The 11,226-nt window shown below is 42.7% G+C and overlaps 1 protein-coding gene across 5 annotated transcripts in view; it reads left to right on the plus strand.

The window, feature by feature from the left end:
• The window catches only part of LOC119446112 (E3 ubiquitin-protein ligase MIB2-like), a 58,151-nt gene extending 46,956 nt beyond the window's left edge, over positions 1 to 11,195 (plus strand). For all 5 annotated transcript variants that reach the window (XM_037710464.2, XM_049663911.1, XM_037710465.2 and 2 more), the window contains one exon: positions 2,830 to 11,195. The gene's annotated coding sequence lies outside the window, so the exon portion shown is untranslated. The remainder of the gene's footprint in view (positions 1 to 2,829) is intronic.
• The last annotated feature ends 31 nt before the right edge of the window (positions 11,196 to 11,226 follow it).

An 11,226-nucleotide genomic window follows, 5' to 3' on the forward strand; every position in this document is an offset into this window, starting at 1 on the left:
ACAGAAAAAAAATGCTTAGCCATTGTCTGGGCCATAACAAAGTTTCGACCATACTTGTACGGTCACCCAGTCAGAGTAGTCAGCAACCACCATTCTTTTTGCTGGCTCGCGAATGTGAAAGATCCCTCAGGTTGTCTGGCCCGATAGAGCTTTCGGCTAAAAGAATTTAACGTCACCATCATTCACAAGTCAGGATGTAAACACACCGACGCTGACTGTCTCTCACGTGCACCATTCGGAAGTGCCCACGCTGACCTTGAAGAGGATGACACTTTTCTTTCTGCCATATCAGCAACTGACTTGGCTCAACAGCGCGATAACTTGGAGCTTGGCCCTCTCATTGACTGCCTGGAAGGGCACACGTCAAGTCTTCCTCAATGTTTCACACGCTCACTAGCCTCCTTTTGTTTTCGGGATGGCATCCCTTATAAGAACTTTGACCATACACAAGCTACATAACCTACATACCTGCTAGTTGCGCCAACCTCTTTTCGTAACAATATTTTATGTGCCAGTCACGACGAATCATCGTCCGGACACCTAAGCTACAGATGCACGTTAGAATGAATTCACCGCTCTTACTACTGGCCACGTCTCACAAACACTGTGAAGCAGTACGTTCGCACATGTCGCGACTGCCAACGACATAAGACTCCACCTGTGTGGCCAGCAGGACTGCTACAACCAATAGCAACACTGAAGTCGCCATTTCATCCGATTGGTATGGACTTTCTGGGATCATTCCCACATCTTCCTCGGAAAATTGGTGGATTGTGGTAGCTACCGATTACCCGACACGGTACTACGAAACAAAGGTACTCCCGAAAGCTGTCGCAGCAGACGTCACCCATTTCTTCGTGCGCAGCATCGTACTCCGTCACGGAGCACCTGCAGTCATCATTACTGATCGTGGGACAGCTTTCATCGCAGAGATGCTGCAGGAAGTCTTGAGGCTAAGTGGCACTGCACATCGCAAAACGACAGCTTATCACCCCCCAAACAAACGGACTCACTGAACGCCTGAACAAGATGATCGTGGATATCAATGTATGTAGCCATTGACCACAAAATGGGACGATATCCTTCCTTACGTCACTTTTGCATACAATACCACAATTCAAGAAAGTATAGGATTCACCCCTTTTCTCTTAGTACACGGTCGAGAGGTCACCACAATGCTCGACGCCATGCTCCTTCCCGACAACTTGGGAATGTTTCACACGGATGCTGTCATGTCCGCCCAGCATGCCGAGGAGGCCCGTCAACTTGCGCAATGCCGTATTCAGTGTCACCGGACTGCAAACGCAAGCCGTATTAACCTTCGCCACCGAGAGGTTACCTACAATCCTGGCGATGAAGTGTGGGTGTGGACCCCCATCCGACAGAGCGGCCGGTCAGAAAAGTTGCTACATTGCTACTTCGGTCCCTACACGGTTGTACGGCGACTCAGCGACGTTACCTACAAGGTTCTCCCAGAAGGCACCTCAGGACACTCCCTTCGGCTTGCTCAAACTGATGTCGTTAATGTTTCAAGACGTCAACCATATTTTTCGCGCCGTGACTCAACCGTCAAGTAACTTTACTACATTGATGACTTAGCGTCATTCTTTTTTTTCTTTCCCCTCTTTTGTTCCTTCTTTCACAGGAGCAGATTGTTATTTCGTGTTACAACACATTTCATTCGTTCATATTGTAACCCTCATTTAAAAAAATTTTTACCCTCGTATACAGCATTGAGACAATGCTTCTTTGAGAGAGGGGGTAATGGCACATGGCCATCACTTATGAGCCATGCTGTGGCACGTACACGCTTGGGGGTTGGAAGAAGAAGACAACGTTTTTCCTTGTCTGGTTCCGCTAAAGACGTGGACTCCTGGCTGTCTCTGTTGTTTCGCCCGGGACAATATACAAGTGCATTCTTTTGAGTGAAATAATGCTTCTGTTTCTGGCCATTTCACCTTGTTTTCAGAGATCTGCCTGCTTTTTCTTTGGCCCAAGTTCATCTGGCCACCCTTGTCTTTCCCCCCATCATTGAGCACAGATGTAAAGCTTTTGTAAAGTCCACATCGCCGCTTCTGCATTTGATGACCTCAAAATATGGCGTTGAGGTGCAGTGGTGGCCAAGAGGAAGACAGTACAACTGCAGAATAATTGAACGAATGCAAAGGCTCCATGTGTCTAGAAGTGGCAGCTGCAACTGTGCTGTCAACTTCTAGCCATATGTCCAATTGGCTGCTTCCATTGTCAGAGTGCAGTGGTGTAGGTTGCAGAGCCAGTTTTTGCAGACCTGCGAAGCCACGTGTGTGTCCGCACTGCGCTCCCTCCACGGAGAATACACAGAGGACTGTAGAAGGATTAAGACCACCTGGCGTTCTTTCTGTGTCCACCAAAATGAACACGGAATTGCAGCATGCAGGTGGTCAAACAGTGCATTCAAAAAGGAAAAGCAGTATCATGCCTTAGTGTTTTTTATAGTACTATGCTAAATGTGTTGTACAAGGCACTGCTCATTGCTATATTTGTAACCTGTTTTTGCAAATTCTGTTGTTTCTTATATAGTGTATACTAGCATACCGGCTTAAACTGGAGAGAAGTACAAATTTCATGTGACATTCCTTTTTCTCTCTTATTTTTTTTTTTGTTCAAAGATAAGGGCCATCTTGCAAGAGCGCATTACATAAGAAGGCAGATGTACGCGCTTTTAATTTGGCATTGTCGTCTTAGTCACGCGAGTTGAAAAAAAAATTTTTTTTTTCAGATTTTTTTTTTTCTTTTTTGAGCCAACATAAGATGCCCTTCTTATCCCTTGTTTCTTTCTGTCCTTCCCAGATGATGCTTGTCTATTGTTGTCTGCGTTGGGAAGCATCAGCGGAACCACATGTGGCGTATCAACAAGAGCACCTGACAGCAGACCCACTGCCTGCACTGTGAACTTTCGAGTGCACACTTTCGTTTTATTTTTATTTTTCCCGGCGATACATTTGAAATTGCAGCTGTAAATGATCACCTCCACGTTTCGCGAGTTTTGTCATAATGACAAGCCTCTTGCCCGTGGACTTCGTGCGTGCACTTTCTCCTCCTGTGTCATTGCCGTCGGGGGCCCTGGTGTCGACGCAAGAACTGGCTGCATCATGTTGTCTTTTGTAAATAGCTGGGGGCCTTCTTGCACACCTGAGGAACCTTGTGTCATGACGACGCGACTGAAGTGCACAGATACGATTCAAACTGCATAACCTCGGGCAGCATTTCGAGAGCTCCAAAACCATGGCTCTCTGGTAGTGCTCCAGTCGGCATGCACGAGGGAACGTACATGGTGCACCAATTTTTCGTTTAGTGACCCCGTTCTGCGTTAGCACTTTCTCCGCAGAACTGTGAAAGGTTCGTTTCAGAGACTTAGGTCACGATTACAATGGAGAAGTTCACGTGACTTGGTGAGAGGTAGTGCACTCTACATGTTAGTTTTAGTTAGGATGATGTTGCCACTTGTGTGGGTGTACATTTTTGGGATATTATGAGAGAAATAGATCTGACTTCATTGTATTGTGTAAATAGTAGCCGTTCTGAAGTGACCGAATTCATTGTCTGTGTGTGAAAGTTGAGCTCTGCTTATTGCTTGCAATAAGGAATGGGCACAGAACTGTGTGTATGCTTTGCCTATCACTAATAGACCGATCTTGCAGCGAGTTTTTGCCGCAACACTGCTCCCACTGCCACTTTAAGGGGCTGGTAGTCGCAGTCCTTAGTGAACTGCGTGACAACTAGTAGTATAATTGGAAGCCTGTAGCTCTGTTTACTATTTACTGACTTCTTTTTTCCTGCAATGGAGAGCTATCGGAGAAAGGATAGATAGGTTTGGAGGAGAGGAGAAAGTTGTACATTAGGGTTTGGGTTGAGGAGATGCCCTTGCATCTGTTACTTGACAGATGTTTTGGCAAGCCTTCAGTCTGTCAAACTATGAATATCACTTTCATTCATTACAAAGAAATTGGGAGAAGCATTTAGCTGGTGTCTACCCCCGTAATATTATGCTCTCCCCCACAAAACACTGTGGGCAATAACTCCAACATAGATGGCCTTGGCATTCAGCTGAAGGTTCTCTTAGAGCCCAAGTACAGCTGGAGAGCGATGAGGATTACCGACAACACAGCACTTGATGAGGCAGGTGATCTTGAACCAGAGCGTGGCAAGATCGGTCTATTACCAATTTTCCTGTAATGCTTGTTGGAGCCTTCATTGCATTTGCCTCACATTGAAATGTGTTTTGCCCATCGCTCATTGATAGTGACCTGTTCACATAATGTATTAATTGCTCATGATAATTAACTAATCATTTTCATTCTGCTGTAAAGTTTTTGGTTGTTACTTGAATGCACTCTTCCATTTGTTGTATAGAATTCGTGGCGAGTTGTCACGATAATTCAGGGGTGGTCATAACGAAGTTGCCTCGTCATTTTGATGAGCTCGTACTGGGGGCTGGGTGTTTAGTAGTTTCTCAATTAAATACCTGCTGTTAACAGGTAGTTGCTTGGTTAATTGGTTACATTGATTTAAGTGCATACGTCTGAAACAGCGGATCAAAGTTGCACATTTTGCATTCGAGAGTTGTTTTAATTGTCAGATCAGTGACACTGCGGAGTGTAAATTGAATTTGTGTTGAAGGCAGTGAATGAGGATCCTAACTACACCCATTATCCTGTCATGATAGAAGGTGGTTTACTCTAACAAAGGCGCTGTATTTCCACGCAGTTGTGCGTGCAAAAGTGTGTTCAGCTCGCTGGACATCAACCAGCTATAACTGGTTAAAGATATTAGGTACCGTGAGTTAAGCATAGATAGTTTAATGAGTCACTCAGCCAGCTCTCGATATCATGTGCCAGAAAGGATCCTGGCGCAGTCCGAAGTTTTCTCTGCTTTATGTTGCATGTTTGAGGAAGAGTAGCAAGATCAAGTAGATGCATACAAGTATAGTACAGTTTTCAGATAAATATTATGACAATATTCTGATTGTCTTTTTTTTTTTTTCATTTTACTGAAATGTAAGCAGGATTACTGATCACTCGGGATTACTACTGCACACAACAGCAAGAAAGTGTTGGTGCTTCTGCTGCTTGAGCCAACCTTCAAACACTTACAGCAACGTCCCTGGAGCCATATGACTGAGAAAATGACTGCTTATAGAGAACATTTGAAAGGACAGGCTCTTTGGCTGGCAAATAGCTTTTCAGTTTAACTTTTTATCTTGACATTTGCATAGTGTTTGGTAAGAATCTGCTCTCCCTTTAAACGCTAGCAATGTAGAGAGTGTGTGTAGTACTGGAAGGAGTGTTTGTTGTGGTGTTGTGCCAAGGACAGTGAAAACGGGCAGCTCTGAATGTCGGAGCAAATGAGATTGTCATGTCCCTTTATAGTACATTGCATTTTTTATCGAACATCTAAGGGGGAAAAAAAGCGACGTATTGGTCTAGTCAGCGTTATTCACGCCCAACAAGTCTTCCATGACATCTGCGTGTTTTGCCGTGGGCGTTATTTTGCTCCTCAATTAACTTTACTAATGAGTGCATAGTAGTAAGTAATTTAGCCATAGGTGCAGAGCTTCTTTTTTACTGCGCCACCTTGCTATCTATTGCTGCGCATGTGCGATATGTGAACTGTAATCCTAGGTAGGCCAGTTGCTGCAGCTCTTACAATGCGTGTACACACTTAAAAATGTTTTTTTTCTTTGGGAGTACAGACATCAGCATTGTAATTGCACTTTATTCCATCATTTGTAAGCACTGATTATAATTGTAGCAGACATTGGACCAGGTAAATCTGCAATGTTTAACCATTGCATTTGTTTATGGTGCAGTTTCAGTTTCTCACGCTGTTGAACTTATTGGAATTGGCAGCTTGCATAACTTTAAAATGTGGGCAGAAGCATTCTGAAGCCTGCAAGTTAAATGCTCCAATGTAAAGTGGGCCCCACAAAAGTTGTGTGTCGCGGAATATACAAAGATTTCATTTTTCAATATTTTTTTCCTTTTTTATGTTTTGTAAATGAAATGTCTGAATTACATTAATAGTATCATGAAGGCAAACTTTAAGTCATGCTCAAGTGACAGAATGTATCCCTAGAAACATCTCGGCCTTTGTTCTGCACTAGCAGATGACTTTGATCATTGAAAAAATTGTGCTTGAAGACTTATCTCTTGGAGACAGCAGATTGCCTTAGAAAAAATGCATAAGTCACTTGCAGAACGTCTTACTAAGTAACAATAACTACCACCTGCTTTAAGTGTGAAGGCAGAACAAAAATTGTGCCACATGTCGCAAATAGCACAGACTGTGCAGTATGGAGAGGTGGGTTCTTGTCATTGGGCTCTTTTGTAGGAAAACACAATTGAATTAGCCCAACTGGACTTCCAATTGAAGTTTAAATGTGGGTTAGGTGTCTGTTCCTTTTATAATTATCTGTGGTTGAATTCCATTTAGCAATTACTGTGAACAGAGCAAAAGACCTCATGGAGAGCGGATTCAGTATTTTAGATGGTATCACCAATCCAGCCTGACATTCCTCGCTTGAAAAAGCCCTATTCTTAGTAAAGTTGGCACTCTGATCATCCTGGAGTATTATTCACTTTAGCATGACTTAACATTTGCCTCTTGTGTCCTTTTCAAGGCCATGTAGTCAATGCCACAGCTGTGACCACTTTCACATACATGCTGTCAAGAACTCTCATGATTCACCTTGAGCGTCCGGTATCTGGAAGAAGGAAAAAATAAAACTTGGTAGTAAAATATCTCTTCTGTGCTTGGGAGTTTCATATCGAGCTTTGTAACTGGCAGGGATATTTCTGTCATTCCTTAAGCACAAAGGGGAGAAGCCTAAATTTTGATGTCAGTACTCCTTTCTTTTTTTACAAAATATAGAACAGAAAACTTGTTGCTCAAGCTATAGTGCATAGTAGTCTTAATTCTTTATAGGTGAAGGGGATGGCAGGTGCCAGTAGTGTTTTTTTAGGGCATATTTCACTCTTGTGCACAGTTTTGCATCTATATGGCATTGCTGAAGTTGCATCAGTCTTCTTGTAGATGTTCCATGTGACTTGCCCTTTCGCAGCTTTCAGGCCTTTTTCTTGTTTCCTGTTTGCTGCCTAGAACGTTGCTTCTTGAAGACATATTTCACTGCAGTGACATTAGAGGTTTAGGAACAGTGGGTGGGTTGATAGGCCTAGAGGGCTCGAGAAAGGGCATTGCCATTGCTACACATGTGGTGAACCTGAACTCTGCTCGACTCCTTTTTTGTTGTATGCAGGACCAGTAATGTACAGCAAGTTTGGGTATGCTGTTTCTGAAGCTACCTATTGAAAGCTATGAAAACTACACAACTTAGCCATTTCCTCATCGTCGGTGGTTTAGAGTGCAACAGCCGCTCTCATTGTATTGTGAAGCATGCATAGCCTGCGACTATAAGTGCTGTCTCTGAAAATTAGCCCTAGCTGCTGACAATATGCAGAGAAATCGCAGCATAATCTGTGTCGCTGTTTGTCTCTCTCAGTGCCTTTTCTTTTTCCTTTTTCTGTGCGGCAGGTGTTGAGACAAAGTAAAGAGTGTTGAAAATAATGTGCTTGTATAAAAAGTCTCCCGGTGGTCTAAACTTTCAATTTGTTGCATTACACCCCACCCAAGTAGACTTGTCGTGATTGGTTGAAGACAAGCTTTACTCAAGAATCTCTAGGGGAGACATTTATTTCCTTGTCTGCTTTTTCTGTTTTCAAGTAAGACTTACAATATTTCTCTACTGTTATTCTTCGTATTTTTCCCGAGTTGTTTACTTTGTAGGTGATTTACTACAGAGCTGTTGTTGAAACTTCTTTTTCTTTCTTCTATAGTATGTTAATTTAAGAAAACTCATTTCTACCAGAACGAACATGCATATCCCAGTACGATTGTGTTGTTCATGTAGACTGCTAATTTCGATGCACTTGTGCTTGTGATTGCTGTGTTACTTGCTTGAGTATGACATGTAAAGCACCTTTGTTAAAGTTTTGGTACTTATGTTCATTTTATCGCATTATTTCAAGGCAAAATACTTAGATCATATCCAAGAGTGATTGCATCCTGGTCACTTAGGCTAGAAACATATTTTTTTTTAATGGAACTACTGATAAGATATTCAGGAAATGTAACTGTGTTATCCGAAAACTTAGGAGCAGTTGCTTGTATTTTCTTTTTCCAACATGTATGTTATGTTTGAGTGGCTGTTGCTCACATCCAAAGCATCTTATCATTGTGTCAGGCATAATTTATCATCCCGTGGTATCATCTCTCAGAAATCATTTCATGCATTGCTGTATTGCTTCATGATGAATGAGTGGTATCTACATACTGTTGTAAACACTGGTGGCATATTCTTTATGTTCAGGTGAATTCAGAATTAATCTTAAGTTTTTCTTCCCAGCATCTCTGCCTTTGTTTTACCTCAAACTGTGTTTAAACTGATTTTGGAGGATTATCACACACCTGGTCCTCGGTCATTCTTCCGCAAGAAAAGGAAACAAAGTGAAATGAAGCAAAATGACCACACCCACATCAGAAGGAAGGAAAAGATGCACAGGAAGCAAGAGACACATTGTTGTTGCTAAATTTCTTGGGCAGCAACTAGATGCAGGCCTACCCTCCTCCTGTTGAAACTGGCTGACCCTGTGCTACTCGGGAATGTGCACTTTTTGCGCTTGTGGACAGATTTGAGAAACGGCAGCTTCAAGGACGTGTCTAGGAAGATGGCGCCCTGCGTTCATGAGTTTCAGACGTGTTTTTGCATGCCAGAGCGACTAAATGCTCATTAAGCGACAAGGCATATTGATGATGACTATTCATTTTAGCATCACTTTTAGTGCTGGTTTACAGCATAAGTCCAGTCCTGCAAAGCCGAACTTTCAAAAAGCTCTACTGCTTTTTTTTGTTTCCTTTTCTTTGCTCTGTTCCTTGAAAGGTGTATTACGCCATTTGAGATTTTGGAAGTAGATAAGGCTAGTGATACTACATAGGCCCAGTACAAAGTACACAAGTCGCACGTACAGCAACCTATGCATGCCTGTAAGATTAGTCACACCGGTGATGGAGCTTCTACGATTTCCTAGTTTCGGAGCGATGACCATATCATGTAAAAGACTATGAGAGCACAGTGCTGTCTATTGCTCAGTAGAATGTACAAGAGTTGCCTCCTCGGGAGAGTCAGAAGGTGGACTGCTCTCCATGTTTACTATAGCGCAGTGTCTGTACAACACTAGCCCTAGCCGCAATTGGAGCCTTACTGATAGTCTTAAACCAGTAGAAAAAAGAAAAAAGGCCGTGCCTACATATTTTTACAACACGGCGGCAGCATTAGGGTGGGGAGAAGAGTCCCTGGGAAGCTCCTGCACATATCTCTCTACTTCTTAGCTTTCGCGCTGCAGGCAGGCATGCCAAGGCACAGTACAAGGTGTGCCACGCAACTAAATAGTTCATTATAGCTTATTAGCCTTAGTGAGTGCATTGCACTTTTACGCAGTTTTGGCAGTATTTTGACTTTTGAAATGCCGCGTGCAGTTTTTCCACAGCATGCCGCCTTGAGGTACGTGCGCGTGGTAGTGTAATCCTGGAGCATTGCTAGTGTAGCACGCCTGCAGGAGTGTGTGATATCTTGTGGGTCGTACTTTGTTTTCTTCTTTTTTCTGGCACATTATACTTCTTGCAACTCAGTCCATAGATAGTCGATGTTTAAGCAAGGACACACGTGTTCGCCGTACCACATATGCAGTGTTCATTGCATGCATGTCAATAGGTTGAAATTAGTGTGTTCGGTGTACCTTCTCTGCACATTTGCAGAAAACAGTTGGGGATGGTTTGTTTCTTTCAGAAATGATTGAACTTTCTGTGTGTTCGTGTTCTCACTTTTTGTGTGGTAGATGCTGCCTGCATAATTTGTACTGCAGTGTGTTTCTATGTGTGAAGTGTTGTGTCGTCTCCTCTGAAATGAAAGATGTGGAAGCGAGGTCGATGCCGCTGACCATTTGGTGATCTTTGTGGGAGTGATTCAAGAAATGGTAGCTGAAACGCAGATGACGGGAAACTTGTTTATTTCATTGATACATAATTGTCAATTCCACGATTGCTTTTAATATGTTTAAATATTTGAAATGGCCTGACTCTGCTAGACATGTTGAGCCCTGAAACTCTTCATTGTGAGCTCAAAATCTTGTCCTACTAAAGCGGTTTTTGAGGTTTAGCAGTAAATTGCTTGTTACCGGATGTTTGCCCAGATTTTTTTGTGCCTGATGATGATATGAACGTTGACCATAGCATTCATTTCATAATTTTTTTTTTCAGTAATGGTCAGCAAAATTTGTAATTCCTGTAGTTGAAAAATTATTTTAATTTGTTTTACCTTTGGCAGGTCACAGTGAAGCACCAGAAGTTTCTTTGTGTAAATATTGGGACAAGCGTTGTGAGAAAACATTGCTGACCAGTGTTGTGTGGTACTGTGTGCAGAAAAAGTTGAGATATTTCGTTTGTTGTGCTAACGCCCCTTGTCCGCAATGTGAAGTGCAAATCCTGCAAATGATTCATTGCACTCTGAGTAGTGGTCTTCGGCTTAAGTTGGGTTTCTAAATCTTTTTCCAGTTTTGACTCTAACTATCGCACTAACAATGTGCCTCTTACCTGAGCTGTCCAGGTCACGCATTTCAGCTTGAAAACATAAGCATTGTTCATACGGCAGCAGTTTTTCTTTGTGAACAAGCCTACTTTACTGGTCAGATTACATTTGGATTGAACGTAAATAAGATGCCAGTAGCAATGACTTTGTGTTGCTTTTTGTTCATTTGTTTGTCTACAGAAGTAAAAATTTTCAGGCCTGGCTGTATGCCACTCTTGCAACCGACTTGCATCCCATGTTGCGGTGCAGTTTTTGAGCGCTTGAAAGTGTTTTGTCATGGGAATGTGTACAGTAACTTACTTGAGTGACGTGTGATATACAATAGTGATCAGTCACTTTTGCGATGCCCCACTTGTACTTTGCCTACTAGAAATATGCCAGTGGCCCACCCCCATCACTTCCCTCCCGTTTTGCGGGTTCTCAGGTTGTCCTCCTCGTGTGCTTGTGTCAGACTATTTTTGTCGCACACCATCTGATGGGCACTTATTTAATGAATAAACCCTGAATTACACTCTGGTGTCTGCCTCTCTTAATTTAAGAGTTCACTA

This window comes from Dermacentor silvarum, chromosome 3 (genome assembly GCF_013339745.2).
Source record: "Dermacentor silvarum isolate Dsil-2018 chromosome 3, BIME_Dsil_1.4, whole genome shotgun sequence".
Taxonomy (NCBI): Eukaryota; Metazoa; Arthropoda; class Arachnida; order Ixodida; family Ixodidae; genus Dermacentor; species Dermacentor silvarum.